Genomic DNA, 15,819 nt, shown 5'->3' with positions numbered 1-15,819 from the left:
GGGGAAACAATGGAAACAGTGAGAGACCTTATTTTTTTGAGGCTCCAAAATCACTACAGATCGTGACTGCAGCCATGAAATTAAAAGACGCTTACTCCTTGGAAGAAAAACTATGACCAACCTAGACAGCATATTAAAAAGCAGAGACATTACTTTGCCAACAAAGGTCTGTTTAGTCAAAGCTATGGTTTTTCCAGTGGTCATGTATGGATGTGAGAGTTGGACTATAAAGAAAGCTGAGAGCTGAAAAAGTGATGCTTTTGAAGTGTGATGTTGGAGAAGACTTTTGAGAGTCCCTTGGACTGCAAGGAGATCCAACCAGTCCTTCCTAAAGGAAATCAGTCCTGAATATTCATTGGAAGGACTGATGCTGAAGCTGAAACTCCAATACTTTGGCCACCTGATGCAAAGGTGGCCTGACTTTTCCTGACTCATTGGAAAAGACCCTGATGCTGGGAAAGATTGAAGGTGGGAGGAGAAGGGGACGACAGAGGATGAGATGGCTGGATGGCGTCACCGACCTGATGGACATGAGTTTGAGTAAACTTCGGGAGTTGGTGAGGCCTGGCGTGCTGCAGTCGATGGGGTCACTGGGAGTCAGACACGACTGAGCGACTGAACTGAACTGAACTGAAACTGTGTGCATGCGATATTTTGGGGTTTTTAAATGATTAAAAGACATAAAATAAGGGAAGATTTCTCAGAGTCCGTCTTGCCCTTTGTTTGCTTTAGTCACATTCAGTCATACTGTCCTTTAGAGAAAGGCTCTTGTTTCTAGATTGTTTCTATACTTGTTTCTAGATTCTTAACTTCGTTACGTAAGGGAAAAAAAATTTTTTTAACCAAAATATTTTTTTGTAAGTAGTGCTAATTGGCGACATCACATTTTTTGTGTATTGTATGTTTGTATTTAGATAGATATTTTCCTCCTAGTAATTATATGTTTGTACAATGTACCCCAGTATTCTTCCCTGGAAAATCCCACTGTCAGAGGAGCCTGATGGGGTCGCAAAGAGTCAGACATGATTAGCAACTAACTAACATAACACACTGGACTATATGCACTTAAAGATCAGTAATTTGGTCTTGATTCAGAATGTCTAACGATATAAGATGGACTGGGCTAGCTTCCATTATCTTTCTTTTTTCCTATGAGGAAACTGTGTACTAAGTGATGAAATAGGGTCTGTTTAAAAACATATTTGAGGGAAAGGTATCCTAGTTTAATATCCAGTTGCTTCACATTTGCATAGAAAATGTGTGCTAATTTCAAAAGATCGTATCTATATCTTAGAGAAGGAATGGGATTTTATATTTTGCAGCATCTTATTCCCATATAGAGATATCTTTTTGGTCTATCCACTAACAGGCTTATGTTTTAATTCATTTTTATGAATCTAAACAATGAGTTGATTTAACAGACATTGTTATAATAGGTATTTTTCAGCAGACTACTGCAGTTGATTTATGCAGTTCTTTATGTTTGCTCCTATGAAAAGACCATTTTCATCTTTTGTTTTTATTTTCCAAACATACAAGGGTCACTAAACCTCTTTAGAAATTGCTTCTGAATAGTCATTCTTTGTACGGAAAAACTACAGTATATTCCTTAAGTGAAATTCAGTCAACTACTTTTATGGTAGCTGGGCTTAAAAGACATCAGTGAAAATACCCACACAAGCTCTTAAGATCAAGGCATTTGTTTCAGCTGACTTTAGTATGTACTTAGCCATTGTGCATCAAATAATGAGCAAAATAGGCAGACTTCTAATAAGCAAGTACAATATAGACAAAAGAGAACACTGATTTAAGGTCCTGGTGTCAAATGCAGTAAAACACTCTGTTTATAGCAGGTCAGGCTTGGGTTTACAATTAGCACTAATTACTGGGAAAAAAAATCAAAACCGCAGCTTTAAGGAAGGACACTTTTCACTGCAAGATCAAAGCCAGTCTCTGCAGAATAGGGAAGCCTCTACCACTTAATTGCACTGAAGTGCTAATTGGATTGTAAGGAACTTTCATGAGTTCCTCCAATTAGCCAGCCATCCCTGACGAAATCCAAAAGAAGAGATTATGAGTTCTTAGAGCTTTTGTCTGTATGGTTGCCATTTGTATACCTGAGTGAATGTAGCCTTGCCTCCTTTTTATGCAAATTGAGGTCTTTGGGTGTCTTAGTTATTAACTTCCTATAAATAGCCTTGGAGGTAAAGCTATCCATTGGATATAAAGTCTTAACTGCGTGCAAATGCTAATGGGACAGCATTGAATGGGAACTGTCGTTTTTAGTAAGATACTTCATTTAAAGCTTGAGGATTGGGTGCGCTTCTTGGCTCAGGTTTGTCATCTTATGCAGTTAGGCTCCAGTAAGGATGTTTCTATTACATTTGATGTTTGTATTACATTTAAGTACTCTCCATTTTGGGTAACTTCTTTTTGAAAGAAATGGATAATCAGTAATTTCATGGTGTGTATTCTCTAAGTAATAATTTTTTATCCAAGAGAATTATTCATGGTTCTAATTGTGCTTTTCCCACACACTGCATCCCCTGTGATTTTTATTGTTATTGTTTGATCATGTAAGGCAGCAAAAAATTTGCCAGCTCACCACATGAAAGCTTCTATGACACAGTGATTTCTTTGGGCGAAACTACCCATTTGGATAAAGGAAACGGGAACCTTTGCTTAATGCCAGGTCCATCCTACATCGAGTGAAATAAAAATTTGGCAGCTGTGCCATGAATCCACCTGTCTCTATTTGACTGGGTCCGTGGTAAATCTTAAAAAGCTCTCACTGGCAATATATAGTGTCATATGTGTTATGTTGTGTTTACGCTCCTCAAGCGCTGCTTATTTGGACATTTGCGTCGGTGATGAGTGTGGTAGGTCTCCTTTGTGTTGGCAAAGGAAGACAAACGTAAGCATTTATCTGGGATTTCAGATGTTCTGAATTATCTGATTAACCTCATTAACTAGAAAAGAATCTAGTTTCCACACTTTACTTTCTATTATATAAACCCTAGAGTGAGTCTTCAAGTAGTAAAATTGTTGATTTGCATCTCAAAAATTTGAGTGTGCGAGGATAACAGAACAACAGTGTCAGAGAATAGTAACGTGATTTTCCGTGCTCTCAAAGTCAAATGTGTTTTCTGCTCAGTTTTTATATTTTATAATAAATAGAGGTATTAAGACAAAGGTACCTACTGTGTGCAGTTGGTACTTTTAGACATTTTACATACTTGATCTCATTTTCCAGATAACAAAACTGAAGCTTAGAAACACTCAGTAACATAGCTATTAAGTAATCCAACTGGAAAAGCCAGGATTGAAATCCAGTTTTTCTGACTTCAGAGCCTTTGCTCTCAGCTTATTGCCATTAGTGGCAAAATTGACTCCTCCCTTGCCTTTGGTCTTAGCTCCTTATGCGCCTCTCATGTGGGACTCACAGCTCATGTCTGCGCACTGCTTGTCAAGTGTCTTGTTCCCCTTTTGGAAGCACGGGGCCGCGCCTGCGGTGGGGACCAGGCGCCGTGAGCCGGCCACCCAGGGCTCTCGGGCAGCAGGGCCGGCAGAGCCCTGCCTCTTGCAGGTCCTCCAGGTGTTCCAGTCAAGTCCCAGGAGCTACACGGTGTTTGTAGCTTAATAAAAGATGAGGACTTGAGAATCCTGCAAGTAATAAGAAGAAAATACTTTATTGTTTTCTAGTGTATGACTACTTCTTCCAAATATTTTTTTTCCTTTCCGCCTCGTCATGAATACATAATTTTCTATTATAGATAAAAACTTCCCTAAAGGAGGGTGGGTTTTGTACCATGAAATTATTCAGATAGGTTTTTAAAATTAGATTAATGGGTGGCATGCGTTGTTTAAAATAACCATTTTATCTGTAAAATTTTATGCTTTTGCTAAATTCTCGCCTATCTGAGGAATCCTCTGTGAGTCCTGAAATTAGTTGTTAAAAGAAATTAAAAAAAAAAAAAGAAATTTATCCATGATGTAAATTTGTTGATATCTACTTCTCTGTTCAACTTTATGAACAAAATAATTAGCTTATAGTTAGACAGTTTCCTTAAAATGGAAAGTCGTTCATTTCTAAGAAACTAATGTTTGCTGTTATTTACAACAAATTATCCCACTCATATCTTCTAAACTACATTTAATAATGTAAGAAAAAAATTTAAAAATCCCATTTGACATGCAGGGTAGCAGCAATAACTTCTTTGTAATGGCCTTTTGATTTTTGCATTAAATGATGTTTCTTATCCTTGTCTATATTTGGCAATAATACCAATATCAAAGGGCATGTGTTGTGTGTTGTGTATGGGGCCTGACAGAGTAGATGGTTAATAGTTAGTAAGTGTTCACATAGTGGAATGCTAGTCACAGTGAAAGCAGGGGTCACTGAATAATGTCGTTACTGCTGTACCGCCCTACAGGAAGGGTTTTCTACTGTAAGTCCTAACTTTTAGATACAGTTGGCCCTTGAACAATGCAGGGATTTGGGGCCCCAACCCTCCTTGCAGTTAAAAATCTTTATAACTTTATTGTTGTCCTTCTCTACATGGTTCTGCATCCCTGAGTTCAACAAACCAGCGATTATGAAGTACTGTCGTACATATTTATTGAAAAAAATCCACATGTAAGTGGACTCATCCAGTTCAAATTCATTGTTGGTCAACTGTATTTATGATACATAACTTTACACATTTTAAACTTTTTTGTAAAACACACGTAACATGTGCTGTCGTAAGCGTCTTACGTGCACGGCGTGGTGGCGGTGAGTGCTTTCACCGCGTGGCACACCCATCATCCCTTTGTTTCCACAACTTTTCAAATAGAAACCGTTACATCTTTTACCTTAAAATTTAAAATATTATCCACTTGAAAAAAACTAGACAACAAAAGTGTGTTTATCAGATCTATAGTGAACATTTATTTATTATGTTCTCTTTTATTCCAAAAGCATTTCACTCTTCGACGAGTCACATTTACTCTAATGAATTAATGAATAAAAGACATCATCTCCAAAACCTCTTGGTCTTTTCTTACCCAGACTCCAAGAACCCACCTCCTACTTTTTGTTGCCTCCCACACATCGCCAGCTTCCCACCCCTGATCACTTGAAATCAAGTGTAGCTGAGAAAGCTGTTCAACCGAGAGAAGTGTTTTCACATCCAACTGAAAGCATTCTCTAGCCAGGTGTCTTTCAAGACATATTTATCAGGAAACACATTTGACATTAGTTCTGTTTTACCCACGGCGGGTTGGGTTTTGACTGATTTTGACTCACCCATGAGTTTAAATCATCTCTGATGATGTCCCCTGGCTTTGTCCCGCCTTGGTGAAGATTCCCCCACCAGCCCCTTAGTCGGCAAGCATTGCTCAGGCTTGACGGCCCCGTCTGGACCTCGTACCTGGGTTGCCTTTCCTGCCAGAGTGCCCCTGCCTGACTCGAGCCCCCTCCCTGTGGCCAGCTGCTCACTGCTGTCAGTATGTGCTCAGCTCAGACTCCCTTCTCAAGGAAGCCTCTGGCGCCCGGCCACCTGCCTCTGCCCTGTGCTTCCGCAACTTCCTGTGCAAAACCGCTGCTCACCTGCGTCACACTCTGCTGAGAATAAGGACTCACTGGCCTTCTCGCCCTCTAATTCAGGAACTCCCTAAGGTTTGGCAGGGTGACTTGTAAATATGTATAACCCTATTTCCTAGTACAGCACCTGGCACAAAGGAGGCAGTCAGTAAATCAGTTCAGTTCACTTCAGTCGCTCAGTTGTATCCAGCTCTTTGTGACCCCATGAACCACAGCACGGCAGGCCTCCCTGTCCATCACCAACTCCCAGAGTCCACCCAAACCCTTGTCCATCGAGTCGGTGATGCCATCCAACCATCTCATCCTTTGTCGTCCCCTTCTCCTCCTGCCCTCAATCTTTCCCAGCATCAGGGTCTTTTCCAGTGAGTCAGCTCTTCGCATCAGGTGGCCAAAGTATTGGAGTTTCAGCTTCACTGCTTCCAATGAATATTCAGGACTGATCTCCTTTAGGATGGACTGGTTGGATCTCCTTGCAGTCCAAGGGATTCTCAAGAGTCTTCTCCAATACCACAGTTCAAAAGCATCAAATAGTAAATAGTTATTAAATAAATGTTACAATTTTAGAACTTTTCCCATTGTTGTCAGCCTGTCAGACCCAAGTACAGTGGAGTCCTGTGTTTGTATTTTCAGCCTATCAGGACCCTCTGGGGGTTCCTCTTAAGATGAGAGTGGATGACTGAGCAACTGTGACTGTGTCTATCAGGAGGACAAGTTGAGTCTCAGAACCGTGGATCCATGAATGTGCTCTGGCCACAGGAAAAGCAAGGTAGCCAAAGGAGCAAAAGTAAAAAGGAACCAAGAGCCATCAGGAACCACTAGGTCCCCCGTTTCCCTCCTGCCTATATTGTCCCTGTTCTTGGTTAATCCGAATATCAGTTTCCACAACAGAACAAGGGCCCAGGATTAGTGCGTGACGTGAGAAACAAAGTACACAGATTGGTATTAGTCACTGAGAACAGGTCTACTGAGACGGCCCCTGCAACGAAATGAAATGTGTTTTATTACTAAGTGCCGAATAAACCTCACGGAGCTTTTCTTGCCTTTTTGAGACCATGTTAGTTCCAAAGACCAAAAAAGAAAAAGTATCAAAGAAACAGGGAACTCGGAGTCCATTTCTTGTCCCAACTTTAGCAAACCACTTGAAGTTCTGGTCTGTGTCAATTGAGACCACATTGGAAGGGACCTGAAACTGATGTTTTAGGTAAAATTCACCAGACTTAGTCCCCATGTTACAAGAACCGTTGTAACAAAACTTTGTACATCCATCAGGCATGTGAACTGTTTCGTATAATAAAAGCCACTCCTACTAAAATATAACATATGATGGAGTGATGAGCATGCTTTTCACATTGTGATCATTGAAATGCAGCAGCCAAATAAGCTAGTGAATTTGATGAGTGAGTCAAAGGAGGGGGGGGGGGGTATGACGTTGATGAGAACCAGGTGAAAGGCAGGTGAGGCATATCAAAAAATGCACGCAGAAATAAAATCCACCTCAATAACAAAGAGTTGCCTGTGTGCATGTGAGTGTCCTGTGATTATTTCGCAGCCCTGCATATTAAATAACGATTGTGGCTCAGGATGCTTGAATTTTCTGTGTAACAGTAAAAAGTAAGTTGAAAATACATGAGGTTCTTCTCAAGGATTCCTGAGCATTTTTCTTTTATATAAAGTGGTCTTTGTACTTTGCTAGACCCAGGGTTCAGTGAAGAGAATTTCACCCATCAGCATCTGAACTAAACTTAGTGATCAGTCCTGAATGCAGAAGGCCCCCACCTAAGAGGAGAACAATCCCGTGGCCCAAGCACTCGTCAGAAATATCACGGGCATTGTGCATGTAGGAGAAGGCCCTTTGATGTAAGCACCAAGGCTGTTACCATGGAGACCACATTCCAGTCCCTTCCTGACGCTGGAGCACCTGATCTTCATGTCTCCACTAATTTCCACAGAACCTTGACCAGACTTGACATTTTTAACTCTAATGTGACAGACTTTATTTTAAGAAAAATGTGTGATCGCTCCATCATTCATAAAACCGAGGAGGCCAAATTTTGAAAGGTGTGCAATAATCCCTGTAAAATTTGGAACCCGAGGCAAATTTTCCTCCATTGTCCCATTTCTTAGCCTTGTGACCGGATTGTTTTCTGTGCAATTTTGGAAGTTTTACTCTTTTACTCTGGGAAAAAGCACAGGCCTATCTAATGTGGGAAAAACGGGCCACAGAGTGTTAGCTCACGGCCAGATGCTTTGAGGAGAGACGAGGACTAGGAGAAGCGATTGCTGTTTCGAAGTGTGCCAGGAACACCAGCAGGGTTCATTTTTGAGCCTTTCTCCATTCCTCGGGGAAGGGAGGGCAGAGTCGGGGTGATCCCGAGCCTCCGTCAGATGGCCCCGTCGCAGTCTGCTGATGGGGGACCCCCAGCCGGGCAGGAGCCATGGCTGCTGAAGGGGGAGCGGCCGAAGGGTGGGGGGTTCTGATGGTTTGAGGATGGCAAGGAACTCCTAATGATATACTTTCTGAGGTGGACACAATGCAGACAGGCTGCAGGTCACGTTTTAAAGTAAAGGATGTGGTTTCTTGTGAATTCTCTCTAATTTGCCATGTTTTTAACTGAACTGAGTTGTGGGACATCAGCTTGAAATAAAATTAAGACATAGATGATATCTTTTGGCCATAGGACAAAGAAGCACCTTGTCAGTGTCTCTGCATTAAAAAGCTCAGTCATTTGCATTTTGGTCCTTTTTAACAACAGGTTACCTTGTAGCTGACCTGGCTGTAGAGGGATAAATAATGTAGGCTTTCCTTTCTTCACAGAAGGAGACAGAAGAGGATCTATTGGATGTTGATTCACAAATTTTTAGCTGGCTGAGGTGACCTCACTCTGAGGTCTATATAGCGTACCTTTTGTTCTGAGAATAAAGATTTGATCTCAGTCAATAGGAGTCTTAAAACTAAAGAAGGGGATATGGTGCTAGCCTATGAAGGGAAGGGAGATACTTAAACTTACCCCCAAATAAAGGAACAGTTCTGTATCTCTATGTGCTGAGAACAACTGACAAAAAAAAAAAGAATCTGGCCTGTATTTTCTCCTTCTAATTTTACTCACGATTCACTTTTTTAAAAGCCACTTCATCTCTGTGTACCAGAGTTGACTCACAATCTTTAGGGAGGTAATTATGCCCTCCACCTGGATTACATGGCCCTTGTACCATTTCAGCTTAGACATTTCCCCTGCCACATCAGCGGCTAAGAGTTTATTTCATGGACACAGGGCCTCATGCCCTGCACAGAGCCCCTGGTTCACAAACTGCTGTTTAAGGATGATTCTACAAGTCACTGTCCGTCACCCTCTAGAATCAACTAGGTCACTTAAAACTGTTCAGTGAGAATGGTAATGGAGCTTCATTTTGAAACATTTTTTGTTTTTCCTCAATCCAAGGGAATCATCAGGAAGTTCCCACCACAAGTATAAATATTTGCGAACTATATTCTCTGTAGTTAAAATGCAATTCAAGGTGCTAGCTTTGTTATATGTGTGCTTTAAGTGTGTGTGTGTGCTGTGTTTGAGCGTGCAGAGCAGCTTAGGTGACACCTGAATAGATGTGGTTAGAAAGTTATACAGTTATGTTAGGTGGAGAAAAGGAATATGCTCCAGGTTGAAGAATCCAATGTAGTCAAGTGAGACAAAATCTGTAGGAGACTCTGAAAAACGGCGTACACAATTTCTTCACTAATACCAATTTTAAGCATAGTACTTTTTTGTAATGTATTTCTAAATGTGTATTCCAAGTAGGAATTAAAGATTCTCTTCGTCGTAATTTTTTTTTTTTTTTTGACACTTTGGCCTGAAGCCCTTTTTTTTTTTTTTCCTGTTTCCTTTCTCTCCTCTCCAGTGCGAGAGCTGTTCATTAGCCTGTTACTTCCTGAGCGCGCTAATTGGCTGGGTCTCGTGGAGCAGCTGGCGGAACCAGATGTTGTTTACGCCCGCTCTTCCTGGTCTCCGTCCCGTTTTCCTCACCTGTGCTCGTTACAAAGCCAGTGCCCTTCGTCCTCGTAGCTCTGTACTTCTGGCACCAGGATGTCTAATCAGTGACACTGGAAGGTTGAGAAAGCACACGGGAGAGAAACTGATAATCAAGCAATGACTATATTAAAGCGGTGAAACCATGTAAATTTAAAACGAAAGGAATCAACCTCACACTTCTGAAGGTGGCGCATCATAGCCTCATTTTAAATGTGAACTCGATGCAGATCCATTCGCCACCTTCCCAGCGCTACCGATGCCGAGGTTTGGGCACAGAGCAACTATAAATTTATCTTTGTTTTGGAGCTGTTTTCTTTTTCGGTGCTTCTCTTGACTTTCCCTGAACTGTCCAGCGGGCAGTCTCTCTTCTGCCCACTCTTATAAGATTAATTTCGTGAAGAACTGGTGAAACTTGTCAGAGTCTCATCAGATCACTTCATCTTAGAGACTTAGCAGCACCTCACCTACAACAGTCAGTCTCTCTTCTCGGCTGCTGTTTGGAGGTGCGTCTTGTGGGCCTGCGGCAGGACGAGTTAATTGTCACTGTGGGGACTGAACTAATAATGCAATCTTTAGGAGCCTCCTGTGTGCGAGGGGTTTTCTTTCCTCCCACAGCATCTCTACGCGAGATTAAAATCCTTATTTTCAAGGTGGGGAACCCAAATCACAGAGAGTTGAAGTCACTTACATGACTTGGAGCCTCAGTCTACCTGCCCTCTGCCACCACACCTTCTGACTGTGGAAGGAAAGCTAGAGATTACCAGCGCCACACTGTACTCAGCGAAGGGGGCACATCCACAGCAGTCGTTCTGAACCCTGAGTGTACAAAGCAATCACTTGGGGAACATAGTGGACGTGCAGATTCCGTGCTGTATCTGCAGAGGAATCTGAATATACCTCCAGGAATCTGAATTTTTAACAAACCCAGGAAATTCTGAGGCAGATGTCCACTTTGAGGATTGCTTTTCTATAGGTATTAACAAAATACCTGTCAATAAATATCCACCCATCCATCCATGCCCCTCATCATGTACATGTGTACATGGGAGAGTTTCTGTAATAGTTTTTACTTTAAGGGGGGAAAAAAACTGACTTGCCACATGATATTTAAGTGTTTCATAGTTGCAATGGCAACCCCTTTTTTATCAGCACCCCTCCTCTGTCCACTTTCTTCCTCCCAAGAAAGCTAAAGAGTTGGTTTTGCTTTCTTCACATTTATTCAAGAGTTCATTAATTTTTGAGTTGTCTTTTTAAATATTGCTTTTCATTTTGATAGGGTCAAATTTTATTTGAGATTGATGTCCCTTAGTGTTCTGAGAAGCATTTCTTTGACACTTTTAGCCACAGAGATTGATTTGAACTACTGGATATAACTTACTTGTTAAAAGATCTTTGGGAGATGGGCTATTCTGAACCCAGATATAAGTGTAGGCTACCTTGAGCATCTATGTCTCTGAAATAATAATGAATTGGGGAAAAGCAGGTATAGCAGCAAATCCTTTGTTATGAGAGATTTTTAACTGAAAGATTAGTCTCCCATGAGCCAGTGCATTTTCATGGAGAAAGGCTGTTGGTGACACTCACTAAGGCGCTGCAACGTTTTGCTGATGTACAAAAGCTCTACTTCAGGCCCATCGTGACCGTGTCAGTAGGATGGTCTCGTTCATCTCCTGTGCAGGCTCTTGTCACAGGCAGCTACAATAGCTCTGAGCTGCGTCTACTCTGATTGCAAAATCAACATTAAGCAGGGTTGCAGAATCAGTTTGTGGTAAAGTGAAGCATCTCTGTGATCTTTCTTAGTTATTAGTTTTTAAAACATAAAACATCTTTGTAATCTTTCTTAGTTATTTGTTTAAAAAAAATCACCAGCCCACACTACTGATAATCACTCTGATTTCTTTTTTTGTTCTTAAGACTGAGAGCTATTTAGATAAGAGGGAGAATGAGTTTTTGGTATTTATTGAATTTGTGATTCTTTCAGATCAGTACTTCCTCCTGCTTAATGTATTATTTTGTTCATATAAATTATTCTCTTCATTAGAAACAAATGTCAAATATCAGCAACTGTGATAAAAAGTAAAATTACTTATGTTTTACTAGTTTTCAGCATTTACTTCTAAAAAATGTTTTATTATTTGAAAGAATAATTTTGTTTCCTTGAAGTTGGAAAATTTAGAATGGATTTTCAAAATGCATTACATATTCCATACTGAACATATCTAAAGGACTGTCAGTAAATTAATGAGATTGAATTTCCTGTGTGGACTTTGAAGTAAATTTCTGGCTTTAAAGTTGCTTTTTGTATCAGAGCAGAAATTGTGCAATCTGTAGTTCCTTGAGCCTAATTTTATAGATAATAAGGAAAAGGGGAAAGTCAGTTTTCCTATAGTTAACCTTTCATTTCTGCTTTTTACTTTTATTAATTTTGTACTAACCATTTCAGCTTTCTCCTATTAGTTTGATTATCAACTTTCCTTCATTTCTAGTCTTCTGTGATCAAAACTGTTTTCTCTCCATCTGCTTTCTTTTCATTCATATCTCCTTTTCAAATCTGTTTCCTCTCCTGTAGACTCATGAATATGCCATGGTATGTCAACTGTCTTTGACTAATTAGAAGGGGGAAAAGAATTTTTTACTTCTGAGATTGTCATTCTCCCTGTGTACCAGTGGAACAATTGAAATCAACTGTCTTTGCCTACTAATGACTCCACAAGTTAGACGTGGGAAACTGAAATAGGATGTTTTCCTCGAGGACGCCTGCACTCTGTAACAGCCCACCATCCCTTGCACTGCAGGCGGTGGACTGCTGTTCAGGGTATATTGTTCAGCATACTTTCCCAACTGATCTGTCCTGAGACAGTACTGACTCCTTAAAGCTGTTGCTGTTTTACGTTATTTTTGTTTCATGTATGTGCCAGGAAAAACATGATTGAAATGGTCATATTTTGGTAATATCTGTAATACTTAATGAGTTATTTTATATTCATTTTATTTTGTGTACACCTGTTTATCTTAATTCTCACTTATAAATACTATGTTAAATGAGATGCTCTTTTAAGAAGAATATTTAGTTAGCACTTAATTTTTTCATTTAATATTCAAGCTATCAGAAAATATTTGCAGATATCTTGTTCATGTTTTAGGGCTACATCAGCCAAGTTGCATTGGTCCTAGCAAACACCCTCTTCCAACAACACAAGAGAGGACTCTATACATGTACATCACCAGATGGTCAATACCAAAATCAGATCGATTATATTCTTTGCAGCCGAAGGTGGAAAAGCTCTATACAGTCAGCAAAAACAAGCCTGGGAGCTGACTGTGGCTCAGATCTTGAACTCCTTATTGTAAAATTCAGACTTAAATTGAAGAAAGTAGGGAAAAACCATGAGACCATTCAAAGTGAAAGTGAAATCGCTCAGTCGTGTCTGACCCTTAGCGACCCCATGGACTGCAGCCTACCAGGCTCCTCCGTTCATGGGATTTTCCAGGCAAGAGTACTGGAGTGGGGCGCCATTGCCTTCTCCGGAGATTATTCAGGTATGACCTAAATCAAATCCCTTACGATTATACAGTGGAAGTGACAAATAGATTCAAGGGATTAGATCTGTTAGTGCCTGAAGAACTATGGATGTAGGTTTGTGACATTGTACAGGAGGCAGGGATCAAGACCATCCCCAAGAAAAAGAAATGCAAAAAGGCAAAATGGCTGTCTGAGGAGGCCTTAAAAATAGCTGAGAAAAGAAGAGAAGTGAAAGGCAAAGGAGAAAAGACAAGATATACCTATTAGAATGCAGAGTTCCAAAGAATAGCAAGGAGAGATAAGAAAGCCTTCCTCAGCGATCAATGCAAAGAAATAGAGGAAAACAACAGAATGGGAAAGATGAGAGATCTCTTCAAGAAAATTAGAGATACCAAGGGAACATTTCATGCAAAGATGGGCTCAATAAAGGACAGACATGTTAAGAAAAGGTGGCAAGAATACACAGAAAAACTGTACATAAAAGATCTTCATGACCCAAATAACCACAATGGTGTGATCACTCACCTAGAGCCAGACATGCTAGACTGCAAAGTCAAGTGGGCCTTAGGAAGCATCACTATGAACAAAGCTAGTGGAGGTGATGGAATTCCAGCTGACCTGTTTCAAATCCTAAAAGATGATGCTGTGAAAGTGCTGCACTCAATATGCCAGCAAATTTGGAAAACTCAGCAGTGGCCACTCCTGTGGCCACAGGACTGGAAAAGGTCAGTTTTCATTCCAATCCCAAAGAAAGGCAATGCCAAAGAATGCTCAAACTACCACACAATTGCACGCATCTCACACGCTAGCAAAGTAATGCTCAAAATTCTCCAAGCCAGGTTCAACAGTACATGAACTGTGAACTTCTAGATGTTCAAGCTGGATTTAGAAAAGCCAGAGGAACCAGAGATCAAATTGCCAACATTCGTTGGATCGTTGAAAAACCAAGGGTGTTCCAGAAAAACATCTACTTCTGCTGTATTGACCACGCCAAAGCCTTTGACTGGATCACAATAAACTGTGGAGAATTCTGAAAGACATGGGAATACCAGACCACCTGACCTGCCTCCTGAGAAATCTGTATGTAGGTCAAGAAGCAACAGTTAGAACTGGACATGGAACAACAGACTGGTTCCAATCAAGAAAGGAGTACATCAAGGCTGCATATTGTCACCCTGCTTATTTAACTTCTATGCAAAGTACATCATGAGAAACGCTGGGCTGGAAGAAGCACAAGCTGGAATCAAGATTGCTGGGAGAAATATCAGTAACCTCAGATATGCAGATGACACCACCCTTATGGCAGAAAGTGAAGAGGAACTAAAGAGCCTCTTGATGAAAGTGAAAGAGGAGAGTGAAAAAGTTGGCTGAAAACTCAACATTTAGAAATTAAGATCATGGCATCCAGTCCCATCACTTGATGTCAAATAGATGGGGAAACAATGGAAACAGTAACAGACTTCCTTTTGGGGGGCAACAAAATCACTGCAGATGGGGACTGCAGCCATGAAATTAAAATGGCTACTCCTTGGAAGAAAAGCTATGACCAACCTAGCTAGCATATTAAAATGCAGAGACATTACTTTACCAACAAAGGTCCGTCTAGTCAAAGCTATGGTTTTTCCAGTAGTCATGTACTGATGTGAGAGTTGGACTCTAAAGAAAGCTGAGCGCCGAAGAATTGATGTGAACTGTGGTGTTGGAGAAGACTCTTGAGAGTCCCTTGGACTGCAAGGAGATCCAACCTGTCCATCCTAAAGGAGATCAGTCCTGAATGTTCTTTGGAAGGACTAATGTTGAAGCCGAGACTCCAATTCTTTGGCTACCTAATGCGAAGAGCTGACTCATTTGAAAAGACCCTGATGCTGGGAAAGATTGAGGCCAGGAGGAGAAGGGGATGACAGAAGGCGAGATGGTTGGATGGCATCACTGACTCAATGACTTGAGTTTGAGTAGACTTCAGGAGTTGGTGATGGACAAGGAGACCTGGCATTCTGCAGTCCATGGGGTCGCAAAGTGTCAGACACAACTGAGCTACTGAACTGAACAGCCTGGAACATGTTACAAAAAATACGATTGAACACAATGAGAATTTACTGAGTACCTACTGTATGTATAAAATTTTCTAGTTATAAGAATTAACAAAAAATTTTTTAATTTGCTAATTAGTGACACAGCATGATTAATTATCAAAATAATTTTAGATTCAATCAATGGTCTGTGAGTTCAGAGGAAAGTGATATCAGTATGAATTGATGACTTTGGACAGGTTGGTTGAAAAGATAGTATTTACACTTGTCCTTCAAAGATTGGTATATTTCAATGTCATGTCCGTATCAAAGACCTTTTACTTATTATTTTATATTTAGAAGATTAAAGGAGGGAATCAAAGGTGATTTTAAGATTTCATGCTGGGATAACCTGAAGAGTGAAATGACATTAGTGGGGGGTGGGCATCTTGGGAACTGGCTTGAGAGAGAAGTTGACAAATTCTGGTTTGGGACATTTGAAGTATGAGATCCAGTAGGAGGAAGATAGAGATAGAAGAGACCACACGGTGCGCCAAGGACAGAAACGGAGGCGGTTTTGTGTAGTCGGAAGCAGACAGCTGGAAGGGCGGAGACCTGTGTTCTGGTTAGTGCCCTCCCTGAGCCCAGCTAGGCAGGTTAAGTTTAACCAAGAAACTT

At 40.7% G+C, this 15,819-nt stretch overlaps 1 protein-coding gene across 1 annotated transcript in view; it reads left to right on the top strand.

Annotated features, from left to right (window-relative positions):
* The window catches only part of FBXL17 (F-box and leucine rich repeat protein 17), a 520,630-nt gene that overhangs the window by 391,204 nt on the left and 113,607 nt on the right, over positions 1-15,819 (top strand). The window lies entirely within an intron of this gene.

The sequence above is a fragment of the Bubalus kerabau genome, chromosome 1, assembly GCF_029407905.1.
Source record: "Bubalus kerabau isolate K-KA32 ecotype Philippines breed swamp buffalo chromosome 1, PCC_UOA_SB_1v2, whole genome shotgun sequence".
Lineage (NCBI taxonomy): Eukaryota > Metazoa > Chordata > Mammalia > Artiodactyla > Bovidae > Bubalus > Bubalus kerabau.
This window is presented reverse-complemented; position numbering and strand designations above follow the sequence as displayed.